This window comes from Ascidiella aspersa, chromosome 5 (genome assembly GCF_963924565.1).
Source record: "Ascidiella aspersa chromosome 5, kaAscAspe10.2, whole genome shotgun sequence".
Classification (NCBI taxonomy): domain Eukaryota; kingdom Metazoa; phylum Chordata; class Ascidiacea; order Phlebobranchia; family Ascidiidae; genus Ascidiella; species Ascidiella aspersa.
In genome coordinates this window covers 7,958,089-7,972,681 of record NC_139451.1, presented here as the reverse complement: position 1 = coordinate 7,972,681, position 14,593 = coordinate 7,958,089, and the positions used below count along the sequence as shown (strand labels likewise).

General features: G+C 35.1%; 1 pseudogene; it reads right to left on the bottom strand.

The window, feature by feature from the left end:
- Positions 1-385: 385 nt before the first annotated feature.
- LOC146141690 (uncharacterized) lies at positions 386-14,248 on the bottom strand (annotated as a pseudogene).
- Positions 14,249-14,593: the final 345 nt, after the last annotated feature.

The window sequence follows — 14,593 nt, the reverse complement described above, 5'->3', positions numbered from 1 at the left end:
GCACTTGAAGAAGTTTTGCGAAAAAGAGCAAACAATATTAATTTAAGATCTAACAAAATGTTGAAAGTAAAGAATAAATAAAATATGTCGATTAAAAAAAAGTGAAAGTCCAGATTTAAAAAAAAGACCTGCATGATATTTCAAGGATGACAGGGGAAAAAATTACATTGAAAGTCCTTAAACAATATCCAATGTACAAAGAAGCTCATGTGGTAAATATATTGACATTTATAATATGTTCAATAATAGGAAAAGTAAAGTTAGTTTTTTGTTTCACAGTGCATTGAGGACCTTGCGTTTTTAAAAAAAAGAAATGCTACACACTTGAGGATACTGCAAGAAAGCAATGGAACACTTTTAGATCTTTTTTAAATAGTTGAAGAAATTATATAGTGGGAAGTTTTTCTTTGCAGTGAGTCATCATTGCAGAAACAGTTGTTATCTGATTTTCTAATGGCCTTCTAAGGCTTTCCATTGCAGTTGATCTTTTAACAGTGCCACCAATTCCGTCACAAGGAGATTTTCCGTGACTGGTAGCAAAAAAAGACCAAGCTGCTTGCACACCAAAATCCTCTTCATGTTTTGATAAATTATAAAATGACTTGCAATTCTTGTACTGTGCAGCACAGCCATCAGTAAAGTATTCTACATAATGCAAATTTGGAATTATCGATTTCAGTAGCTCAATGGTTTTCTTTTGAATTAAGTACACCATAACAACGTTGCAACTCTTTTGAAAGATAGCATATGCATGTGTGATGCAATGTATCATTTTCTTTATAGTAGCATACTACTGGGTGGACAGTGCAGGTCTGGGTGAGTCCAGTGATAAACCTTGTGCCTCATCTTGAACATGAAATGAAAAATTTTCTGCGAAATCCATTAAAATTATAGCTGAATTAAGGTCAAGATTTTCCTTTCTTTGTCTGAAATATGAAGATTGTGAGTGTGAAATAAAATGATGTGGTATTAATGCTGACATTTTGGACGAAACTAAATTGATGAAATCCGAAACTGGTAACTGCTGCAAAAGTAATTCAGTTCTGTCCACTGTTGTCCACTGTCTAAAAGTAATATCTTCGTTTGTGTCTTCAAATTTTTCCAACAACTTTGCTTCAACCCACGCTATTCCGGGACATTTATTGCATCTTTGTATCAGATCTTTATATGTTTCTTCCATCTGTGCGGCATGCAACAAAAGCACCACATTTTGGTGTATTGTGCACACACACACAGAATGTGTTCCGGAGGCGCCAGCGCTGACGCACCATTTAGGTCGAAGTGTACAAAATTTAGAAAATCCAATTTTTGTTTCTTGGTTTTGTTCTTTGAATATTATATACAGCTGTGCACAGAAGCAACCTTTTTTGTTCATATTAATTTTTCTTAATGCTAACACGGTCTTTCTTCATTCCTGGCATTATTCTAGTATTTTCATTGTTTGGGTAAAAAAGCATTAACTTTTTCGATGATATTTTCTGGAAGTGATTTGTAATGGTAAAGAACATACGCCACTTGAAACTTCAAGCGCTCGAGCTACTCTGACCATTCTTTCAGTAACAGAAAATCATCCATAATTTTTTCTCTTGACTAGTTGCATGGTGCCATTGTAAGGACTTGTATTTTTTGTGCTCTCGTACTTTCACTGTTGTGAATTTTTTTTTTCCTTTTCGTGATAATGTTGTCAAAAGATTTTATTTTAATTTTGTCTTCATTTTTAATGTCAGGTTGGTCTTGCTGTAGTTCAACATCACTGACATTCAGAACCTTTGATATCTTTGCACGAAAAGTATCATGAATTTGATGTAATTTTCTTTTTCCATAAAAAATTTTACTGCTTGAAGGCATACGCTTGCTAAAAGATTTGTTTGCTTTAACAGTAGATGCAATCTCATATATTTCACTGTCAGTCGAACTCGAAGCTTCTTCACTTGATGATTCATGTTGAAAGATAATTTCTTGAAGTCTTGTACTGCAATTGGCACACAACTTTTTTCCCGGTACAATTTTTAAATTGTAATTTTAAGGACGTATATTACGATTTTTGACTGGTTTACTATGGATTCGAAAAGGATCACAACACTTTTTTTGCAAGGAAGTATATCGATCAATGTAATTGTACTTGTGGAAAATACAAACATTCTCCAAACAACATTCATTACCATTATCAGCAGCAACTCTAATATTCAGAAGCACTCGTCCTTCAGATTGTCAATTGGTAAAATACCTTGTTTTTGGGTTGGATATGTCTTTTTGTGGCATTCAGTATCCAGTAAGACACCAACACTACACTTTTGCAAACTTTTAATCACAAATTAGGTCAAATTAAGTATAGATAATAGAATCGGTATCACTAAAATATCTGAAAAATTAATCTGTGTTATGACCCTGATGAAAACAAACAACGAAAAGCAAACATAAAATTAAGAACAAGGTACTACTTAGCGCATGAACCCCATATTTCAAAACCATGAAAATACTAAAATGACCACAATATACAAATTAGAAAGAAATGTGACATTTTAAACAAAGTATTATCAAAAACCACTGATGCGCGTCGCTGCAGTGAACACATATTTGTCATATCTTCGCCAAGCATTGATGGATTTCAAAATTTTTTTTTTGTTGAAATCAGTGTAATTTGATGCAATGACATACAAAACTTGATAAAAATCTGAAGGGGTGGGTTAACTTGCCTGGGCAGTTGACATGGAATGACCCAGACCTAACTTACCACTCTGAGTTAAATTATAAATTTACACCAACTTCTATATTTTTTTAGTGTAACAAAGCACAATAAAAATGTTTTGAGAAATATGACAGATCAAACTAAACAATAATTACCGATATTTTTTTGTTTTCGATTTTGTTTGTTCCACAACTTTTAACCTATAGCATTTAAATCGTTAGAAAACAACATTGATAAATCAAATCTCAATAAATATTTCTACTTTGTACAACTGAATATGGATAACACTTCGACAACCTTTATTATTGAAACAGTTATAGTCTATTTTTTGAAATAACCTAATTTGAGCCACAGCACATAATTCACCAGGTGAAACAATCACATATAATTCACTTGGTAAAACAGATTTTAAATGAATACTTGACTCCAGCAATACTACCAAAATAAAAACACCATATACATCAAAATAAAACATAGTAGGGAAAATGCCCAAACCAAGACAATACATCTTAGTAATAGATATAAATTAGATTAACACCAAAACCAAGAGAATACGATCAACCCTTTACCTAACTAACTTCACTAAATAATTTCAATCCTTACTTAAAAGCCCAACCCTAAACTCTCATATCACACCACTAACCCCAAACAAAGCAAAATAGTTCAGTGCCCAAACAGCGGCACCCAGTCCTTTATGCCTGGATAGCTAATTCCAAGAAGGTTACCCCTCTCCCCTAAATCAATTTATATCTTATGTTGATGGGCTTTCAACGTTTTAACAGATTTAGGTCTTTTTATTGAAAAATATAGATTTTGCTATACAGAGGTTTGTCAGTACCAAGGCAATTTAAGTTTAAAAAAATATGATACACAGCTTTCTAATTACTGTTTAAACTGCTGTTTAGCCCAATATTAATCCACTTACTGTTTGTACAAGCTATTAATGGTCTGTCCCGAGCTTTGTTCAAACAACACTAAGACTTTTCTAATTGTAAAAATTACTAATGCTATATGCGAGAACACAAAGTGTGGCTAATTTGCATCTTGCATACTTTTTTATATTCAATTGTCATACAATATTTAAAGTGTATTAATAAATAAAATAGGTAGAAATGGAAAATATTTAAAAGAAGTAAATACTATCAGACAAGATAGAGCACAGAGGGAGAGAAAACATATATTATCAATTATGTATGGTCTAATATTTAAAGTCTACTAGTTCAGTGGTCTCTAACCTTTTTATTAAGCGACCCCAATTTGAACCCATTTTGCTTTCAGATAGGAATAAAATATATATATAATAAGGCTGAAGTGACTGAGTTTTATATGTGTAAATTATTTCCAGCGAACTGTGGCTACATATGTGCACCAAAATGATTTTGTTTAGGAAGTTTTATTAAATTATGAATTTAACACACAAACGAACACAAAAACTTCAATTTGTTTTAACAATAAAGTGCATTTTGTGTGATGGTCGCACTGAATACATGGCTGCACGTATAAGCATAACTGCATGCCATGCTTTACAACCAAGTGATTTTGCTCTTTGTGGTTGAAAACGAAAAGAGTAGTTAATTCACAAAATTGGACAAAGTAGGGTAAGTTAATTGCATCGAAGACCAAAAGTAGGTATTTTTTTAATGAGCTCTCTGTTAGCTTGCAGCTCTTCTATTTTATGTAAAAGAAACAAAACCTTAACCTTCCAATGCAGGCTACTCAGTCATGGTTATTAGTGTGGTGTCATTGTAAAGAAAACAAAATACGTCGCACTAAAACAGAATAAATGTGGTAAGCGACCCAGAAAAAATTTAGGTGACCCTACAGTTTTAGGTGACCCACAGTTGTAGACAACTGCCATAGTTCTTACAATAGTAAAAATGAATATTTTTACAGGCCAAGATTATAGGGGCAGTTCTGTGTTGTCTGGTATTTGTTTAAAGGCATTGCACCAACGTCAAGGTTCCAGTCAATCGCAATGGGGTTCATTTTAAACAGATGAACACTTTGCCAGGTTACATAACAAAACCAAGCAAAGCAAACTAACTGTGCTTTTATATCTTAAATGTTTCAAGAAATAGTTGTGCAGGTAAAAACAAAAAACTTATTTTGGTTTTACAAAATTCAGTTATATCAGCATGTGTGTTTTTTCTTGTTATTTCAAAAGATAAATCGTATTTTACACGGGCAAAATAAATATGAATAATGATTATATGTTAAACTAAACCCTAAGAGGTATTTTAACACTTTTAAATGATGGATCAATATATTTAATTAATTAATATTTGCATATTTAATCCATGAAGTTCTAAACTAACCAACCATGTAGCCAACCATTTTCCTAGTCGCCCGCAAGGCCAAAGTAAGAATAAGAAAAGAGTTTTAAAAAGAGGTGGCGGACACGATCAAACACGCAGGTCATAGATTGTCGACCCTGTTTTAACTCTTAAAAGATTAGCCTGGTCTGGAATTTTACGACCAATTACAGTAACAAACCGATTTTTTTTAAATGAAATTGCTTGGAATAAATTAATAGGAAGAGCCTATTTGCAGTGTTGGTAGCCTATTACCGAAATTTGTAGTACAGCACCACATCCATTTTTTATGGAAGAATGAACTGGGGCGCCCATCAGCTCAAAATTTTAATAGAATAAGTTTACAACTAACTAACAAGTACTTCTTCTGCACATTAATTGGGTTAGGGTAGAAATGGTTTTGTGAGGCAGATTTTGCAATAAGTAAGTTTGTTGTTGATCAGTTATAATAATTATTTATATCATGGGATGTATGAGGTTATCAGCTTGTGAATATAGATCAACAGCTAAAGTAGTTCGGGAGTGAAGTCAGTATACAAAAAAAAAGTTTTACAAAATAAGTTCAATTTCAATTGATGGTTATTTTTTGCTAGTTTAGCTTGTTTATTTCTACATAGACAACACAGTGTAATTTTAGGTTCCATATATAATTAGGTTGACAATGATTTAAATTTATTTCATACAAAGAAAAAAACTAGCACCCACCAAAAACATGCCAAAAAAATGTGGTGAACGCAAGGCTCCTTTAGTCAGGCCATTTACAGCAGCAGTGATTCATAAAGATTTTAGTAAATCAGTTCACAATTTAATTACAAAACAACTTAACTGGTTACTTAGTATCAGACAGATATCACTCGGCCGTCCAAATTTGTTCAAGATGAATATTCGGTATGCTTTAACAAACATTTCCTGATTGATGTTCATTATTATGGGTGGCCAGCGACGATCACAAATGGTTTGACACTGGAAAAAACACTATAAAGCAAATTCTTGATCAATTGGTAGCATTTAACGTATGTGGAGGCATATCAAATTCTGGTGTCACACTTTAATTGCAAAAAGTGAAGCCTTTGGCAAGAGGCAGATTTTTTTATTTCCACAAGTTGCAGCTAACAGGATGTTGTTATTAACATTATTCATTTTTTTAGATCAAAACTTTGTATCATTTTCATCAATTCGGATCAAGCAATTTGTCAAAACTGTGTCAATCAACTTTTAAAATATTTGAAAAGAGGTTAATACAGCGAAGCAGATATGCTCAAAAAGTGCAGTCAAAACCGTTGGCTAAACTAAATGTTTCCCAAGCACTACCAGTTAGAATAAATAAAAACATTGTGCTTGTGACATTATTACCATCAAGATACATATATGTATATATATAATTATATTTAATGTTTTGTAGAATTGTTGACTTGCAAATTCAAATTGACAAGTTAAAGATTTTGAAAGTGTTTTTAATTGTGGTAAAAACTGTTTTGTAAATAATTCTAAAATTTATTTACAATTGATTATGTGTTGTTTTTTGTACATAAAAGTTAGGTCTAATGATCACTTGGACACATTTTGTGAAATGTTCTGGAATGAGCAGGCGAAATTAAATAACATCAATGTACAAAATGGGAACCGCTATCACCCTCAGTTAATCTAGTGTATCATTATAAAAAATATATGACATATTTCCTCTTCAGATATTGTTTACTGCTTTATGCTAAGGGGGTCCTCAAGCATATCAGATGCTAAAAGATTCCAATCTTTTACCTCTGCCATCACAAAGGACTTTACGCAGATATAGGTATATATTAGGCCTGTAAAATTGATATCGACATACACCTGTTTTCTATTAAGGAATGCCTCCCGTCCAGGTGATGGTGATAATTGACGAGATGAAGATTGTGAAATATTTTAGTTTTCAGAGGAATTGGTACTTTTAGGATATGTAGACTATGACAATGACAGCAAATCACAGAAGTTAGCTTCAAATATACTTGGAGTCTATGTTGAAGGTAAGTAAACTTAACAAAAAGTCAGTCATTTATTAGCAGTAATATTGAATTATTTTTTGCATTCACCATTGGTCTTTTCAATCAGTACTTGCTCGGATGAAATTACACATTAGCTGTTTAGCGTTCGACATAATTTGTCCGACAGCAACAACTAATTTTAGCAGTACCCACCTAGGAGGACAAATTGCACATGCATTAGCAAACAGGCGAGAGTACTGCACTACCATAACGTATAAACAATAAAATGTTATAAAAGTTTGATTTGCTGCAGACATTACAACTAGTTCCATATCAGTGATGATTGGCTGGCATCTGTGGTGTTGCAGGCAAATATCAAGATTATATTTAATCTCTAACCTTTGGTGTCTTGTTGTTATAGATACTACTGGTATTATAAATGCTGTTAAGATATCACACAGGCTAGGTGTTAATTTTACCACTTTTTTAAGGTGATGGATGCACAATGAATAGGCAAATGTTTAATATTCTCGCTACTAAACCATCTGATGATTCCACAACTTACTTTGCACCTCATCCTATGGACTCTCAGAAATGAGTTTTTACTATTATGTTATTTTAAAAGGTCAAAAGTTAGATGTAGCTTGCATGAAACTTGTTTTCATTATAGGAAAGTATATTTCATCAGCGACCCAAGCCAACTACTGTGCGTCATATTTATCCAAGTTCATACAACAAAATGGCACAAATCTTGTCCAACTCTGTTGCCGATGAAGTCAAAGCCAGGGGGTTTCCAATAATGGCCAAATTCTACAGCTGATGAATTTGTTTGACATATGCAATTCAAACCGAGGTCAAACAAACCCCAATGTAGCTCCATTTTATCATTCTGATGATCCCCGACTCCAATGGCTAGAAACAAATTTTATACGTTTCTTTGAAAAGTGGGAATCAAATGTTGAATTCAGGCGTAAAAAGAATGGCGAACAATTTTTGGCTAGTGAAAAAGAAAAAATGAAGCTTTCAAAGGCAACACGCAATGGCCTAATTTTCACTGCTGGTTCACTCATTGATGTGACAAGAACTTTGTTGGCCTGTGGAGCTGAATATGTCATACTACGTAGATTGTCACAGGATGTTCTTGGAAGCATCTTTTGGTAATATCCGTGAACAAGGCCACTGGAGTAGAAACCCTAATGTACCAGAAGAGTTCAGTCAGAGAACGCATGACATCAATCATGTTAGAATGTTGAAAAAATCTGTTACTGGAAATGTTTTAATTGAGGATTGAGTAGTGTTGACCAATTTAGACTAAAAATTATGACACTTATATATCGTTTAAGTTGGCAAAAACTAAACTTGGCCTAATTTGATAATTTATTTTCAAATAAGTTTTCATATAGCACTGAATATGTGAAAAATAGAAAAAATACCGTTTTTATTGTTTCTGTACAGGGGTTGTACACATTGGATGTCACTACTATTTGAAAGCTTTTATATTTTAGTTATTTTACTCTGTTTTATTTAATCTGTATTGTTTCTGGCTCTTTATTATATACTGCTGCGTTTGTTTTGATGCCTTAGTTGGCGAAATATACATATATCTTTTAAGATCTGGTTAGTGTGTCTGACCTGAATTGCTAGCTTTCATGTACTATATATATAATATACTATACTTGGCGTAATTTGGACACTTTCTTATATTGCATAATGCAACCTTGACTGCAAACAACAATCTTTAACAACTTTACATTTATAGGTTTTTATTTAAAAAAGACCAGCATTCCGAAAAGAAGTTGTTTGTCCCCTCCCATGTATTTTCTTGCTTAGGTGTGCATTTCTTCTGAACAGTTCGGTTAATTGTTTCGCATAAGAGTGTCCTCTGGTCCTTGTATATACTTCTTTATCATTTGTTTAAGTGATAGCATAAGTGTGTCTTGGTCACAGCTGGTTTGTTCACTCCAGTACTGCAGATTTTCTTTTAATTTTTCCAGAACCAGCTCAGCGACCAAAAACTTGAGTCTATTGCTTGACTTTGTGTTTGTAATTTCCACTGCCCTGAAATGATTGTTTTTGCCAATTTTTTGAAGAATGTGGGTTTGTCGCCTTTCATTTGCAAATATATGTCATTGTTATACTTAAGTCACAGACTTGTTGTTCATCCAACAGCAATACAGTAGCAGAGCCAGTTATTTCATTTTTTTCTTCATACTTTAATCCAACTAGTAAGGGCAGAAGTTAAATTAGAATTGCTCGTTTCTCCAGACTGTTTGAACGGTGTACAATCTTTAAATCGACTTGGCTGAACGAAACACAGTTGAAATTGCTGTTGTAAACATTCAAAATTTCTTCAATGACATCATCGGAAATTTCCTGATCTTTTATTTCTTCAGTAAATGAGGCTACATTAGCTTTTGCAGTTTTAATTTGGGAAATTAGAGTAGACTTATAAATTTCGGTCGTTTTAGTTGCATTCTTTTTTGTCCTACCATGAACAGATGAAGCAAATGATTTGTTGCAATTGCTGCATGCAAAAGGCCTATCTTCATCGGGAGTGGTCTCAATTTCGACAATAATTTCATAAATTGTTTGATCAAACAGCTCATAATCGTTTGTTTCGGCCGCCATTATCAGAAAATATCAAGGATTTTTTTGTGCGATTTAGTCACGAAGGCTTGAATTCACAAGAAATAAACGCGGCAAAACACCTGTTTATGTAACGCCACTCATGTGTGAAAGCAGCAGGCGTTAAATCAGGAGGAGCGCATTGAGGAGAAAGAAACAAAGAACGTGAAAGAGTGAGATCATTGTGACCAGGCACGTCAATATAGGCACTGATAAAACTAAAAAAAAATCACACCAGTCCAAACCGGTAAGGCCAAGTTGACATTGGACCTGATAGTAATAAATATGTGGTTTCTTTTTAGACGGAATGCATCCATACCAGTGACCTTTTCAAAATTAAGTCATAAACTTTCCTGTGGATGGATGATGAGACCATGTGGAAACACAGGTTTTACCTCTTTTCATTGCAGCAGTTAAAATGTTTTTTTCTGGATTTAGTTGCTTTTTTAGGCTGTCAAAATTACTCAACCTTTTTGCCACAAGGCCAAATTTACTAGCTGTAATTCTTTTTTTTCTTTGCAAATGCCATAGGAAACTCTCCCCGAGTGATTGTATCTTCCTGAATTTTTAGGCTGTCTTCTGTGCTGACATGAAGTGACTGGAATGACCGATGCTTGTCTTTGTCCAAGAACGAAACAAAATTATTGCTGAACCCTTGCCCTGAAGATTCTATTGGAAGTTGAGGAAAGCCACTGCAGGAGAAATCAGTTATAAGATACTCCTGGGAAAGACTTTGCTGATAAGAGCTAAGGAAGCTATGAGTGGTTCAGGCTGCAGACCACAGAAATGTTCTTTGGTGAAAGTACCGTATGAACATGTTGGTGAATACAAAGTGCTGCTTATAAATTTTAAATAATCGGCTCCAGCTTGTGGCTTCTTAACAAGCAAGTCTTGTACTTCCTTATTTTTCACCTTTTTACCCCTATACTCCATTGTTGCTGCAAACTGATACAAGAAAGGTTGTCTGGCATACTGTTTAAGTTCAGTTGTTTACAGTAGTGAGCCATGTAAAAAAATAAACCTACAACATGAACATTGTCCAGACATCGATTTGGTTACGTGTATTACAGACGGTTGTAGGTTATGCGGTGGCTCATTTTTTTTCATTGATTTGTAACATTTTGCAAATACAGTTGCCTCCTCTTCTGTGTAGCTCACTGCAACATACACATGTTAATTATTTTATTGTTAGGCTATGTGATTATTACCAACTTTTAATTTAAAATGCTTTTGTTCTTATAACCTGTATGTTAAACAATTTACAAAAGCAGCCTACGTTAAAATATAAACTTAGCCATTCTGTGAAATGTTTTATAGTAAAGCAATGAAACGGTTATATACCATTTGGTCGACTTAGACTTTATATCATGTAGATACCAAATTATAGGCCTTGTAAGTGTTCTCACAGCCCGACTTGACCCGTGCATATTGTTCCACTTCGGCAAATGTAATTGGCGGAAACAACGTCAAGTCTGTCCTCCCAAGAGCTGGATTTTATATATATATACTGCTCTAAATTTGTCATACGAAGTGAAAGAAAAATAATCTTACCATTCGAAATCATTTTACTGCGAAGTTCTTTCTTCGAAAACTTCACCAATCAGAATCCCAAAATCAGTTTGTATTAAAAAATTGTTTGGTAATATGTTCGTTCCTAACATTTAAAATTTGAAGAGTAATATTAATCCAGCACTCAATAATATGGTTTTGCTCATAAAAATACAATCCATTTCGTATATATTTTTTGTTTTGTTATTTTGCAGAGCATTAATAGTTGGAAAAGGTTGATTATGGGGATTATCTGCTGTAAGATATAGACCGCTCGCTTTACAGAATTTATAAATATTATTTCCATTCTACAACAACATCAACTGAATGCTATCTGTCGGTACCGCGCATCTGCTAAACAGCAGCTACTGGATTAGCTTGCTCTCCAGTAACGCGTTGTGCTATGCGGTAACTAGTCACGTGACCGCAAGCTGCAAGTGGCCTATTGTCCAAAATTTCCTGATTTCATTATTCGTGTTAAAGCGTGGTGTCACGAATTTAATTGCCGCCAGCTGAAATATTTTATTTAAGCGATTTGCATTTATGCCAAAACGAGCCGTCTCAAACTGTTTACCTCCTGAGTCTAGATCGCGTACGTTGGAGGTCCAAACTCTTTATGACATCAGAATATATTTGAACATTTGAAAAATTGGAAGTCCAACACAAAGTTTGATGATAATACCTCTGGAAGAGAAAAATATGGTGGACACGGAAGGTAAAAAAATACCATACAAGTTCGATATCTCCAAAAATACTGCTGGAGAGACACATCAAGGAGAATACTTTATCTACACCACCTCTGGTCCCCATGTACAGTTGTTTGAAAGGCAGAAAAGGAAACTACCAGAACCTGCAAACTGGTGGCAAAAAAAGCAGCATCAAAGCGTTAAACAAACCGAATGGACAAAGATCATTTTCGTCACATAAGTATAGAAATCAGAAATCAATCAAGCTTCACGCTCTAGTACAGTTAATCCTACCAGTCCTTTGCTATCCCCAGATCCCAAGGAGGCAGCCCTGCTGTGACACACCCCTTTTATTTAGGTAAAGTTTTTGCTAGTATTACAAATTATAATTTACCTTCCTTGCAAGATAAAATGTCGACCTTAATTCCTGATCAGTAACAGCAAAGCTAGCAATTCAGGTCAAGGCATATAGTAAAATAACTAAAATATAAAAAACTATTAAATTGTAGTGACAGCAAGCAACCCCTGTAGAGAAACAATAAGCACGGGTCGAGAGAAACGCGGCATCGCAAAACAACGGCACAAAAACTGCAAGGCAAAAAGAAAAAATGGAGTAGTAGTGGGCGTAAGGAAACGATAAGAATCAGACAAATACTACTTAATTTGGGGCAGTACCATTTTTTGCCAGTGGAACGGTGGCTGGGCAAACAAACTGAAAACAATATCATCTAGAAATTAACGGTCTTCTATCAAGAATATCGGGGTGGGATATGGCGTAGTGATGTTGCAGTGCGGTTTTTGTCACTTTAAAGAACGGTGGCCGCAGGCAGGGTCGCGCTCCTTTTTCAACGCCGTGCGCGATTCTTCTTTAACCTGTGAGGGAGGAGGTTCCCAAATGTAGCCGGCCTTTTGTAGGTGATGGAGATGTTCGGTTTGAGAACCAGCTCTTTTTTTGAAGAAGGTCTTAATAGTTGAGGAAAACTGGTAGCCCAAACATCCCTCTCAACAGGTTCGTTTGATTGACTTGTTTGTGGTGGGAAGCGTTCTGTCCACCCTCTTTAGGGAACCCAGAGCGGAGTGCCTTTCAATTTTAGGTTGTGGAGGTAATCTTGATGTTCCTCGTTGAGGCGTCGCATCCGTAACGTTGGATTTAAAGACTGACAGCGGGTGATGTGAGGACCCTTGAAGAAAGCAACGACCTATTGCAGTGTCCTTGGTGTGGTTGACCGTCTTGAATCTAAATTTGGATTTGGTAATCTGATGTTCGACATCAAAGAACACCAGTTTGCTTCCCGTTTCGCTCGTGTTGGGTTTACGCAAAGGTGAGCTCTAAACCAAAAGTATTTGATGACGTTAAGCGTCGCTTTGTGGCCGAAGCATAAAAATACCATATCGTCAATAAAACGTTTAAAAAATTCTGTGCTGCTTACAGTGGATCGTTTCCTATTGTAAACAAGGTGTAGGAACACTGTCGAGACAGTAGCGATTACGTTAAGGAACTGGTGAAGAAACTTTACAACTACGATACCGTCGATTTTAAGCTTGTAGGAGCGGACGTAAAATCACTCTACCAATATAAAACATTTAAAAAATTCTGTGCTGCTTTATTGGATTGGAGAATGACAGAGTGGACAGCAATGTTCGCAAGGGAGAAATAAGTTTTATAAGTAACCGTTTTAAAGTTGGTTTGAATGGTGTACTGTACCAAGTGCATCCAGTAAGGCATTATTAACGTTCTGCGTAGGTTTGGATAGAGTGATTTTACGTCCGCTGCTACAAGGTGAAGGTTGTCTGTGGAAAACTTAAAATCGATAGTATCGTAGTTGTTAAGTTTCCACATCACCAGTTCCTTAACGTAATCGCTACTGTCTCGACAGTATTCCGATGCACCTTGTTTACAATAGGAAACGCTGATGATGGGTTTTAAAATTAGTTCCAAAAAGGCAGTATTCTCGACAGGGGCGTATGGCCGGACGATTGCAGTAATCTGACAGGTATGTCATGGGGACACTGATGTTGGGCAAGTTTTCCACGTTTATTTTTCCACGCTTATTTTGTGTTTTTTTTGAAAAGCGGATAGGCATAAGATGGCGTCGTACAGCAAAATAATTTCGCTTTGGGTCCTCTGATATGATGATATAACTGTTAGCTGCCTGCTTCATACCAATGGTGTGTGTCTACTACCAGTGTTGTAAAAGTCCTAGTCAAGTCATAATTAGAGCAAGTCAACTTCAAGTCATGTCCTTGTCGTAAAAATAAAACTTAAACTCGTCTGATTTATAAAAATAAGCAAAACGGAACATATAGCAAGCAATTTGTTTTTTGTGCAAAAAGTGCTTCATAGCTTTTACGCACTCCAATGATGTATTTTTGGTAGGTTTCAACGGTAAGGTCCAAGCGTTCCAGGTTTGATAATTCTTTGTCCATAATACGTTGGTGTTGTAGTCACACTGTAGTTTAGAACAATTATTTTATCATCTTTGTCGGCCTTGCAAATCACAATTCGTCCTGCCAATTTTGTTCACACCATCGTGGTCATACAAAACAGAATTAACGCTATTGCGCACTTACGTCGATTCGACCAAACGAAGACCAAGTCAATGAATGTTCTGGAGAAGCTCAAAATCCCAAGTATTTCTATAAAAATCCCGAAGTTATTCTTCTATAAAGATCTCCCCGACGAGGGCACTATCGTTTACGAGGAACTTGTTCTTTCCAAGCTTAAAAATAGGGGCTTCAGGGTTAAAAGGCAATTTCAAAAGCAAAACAACC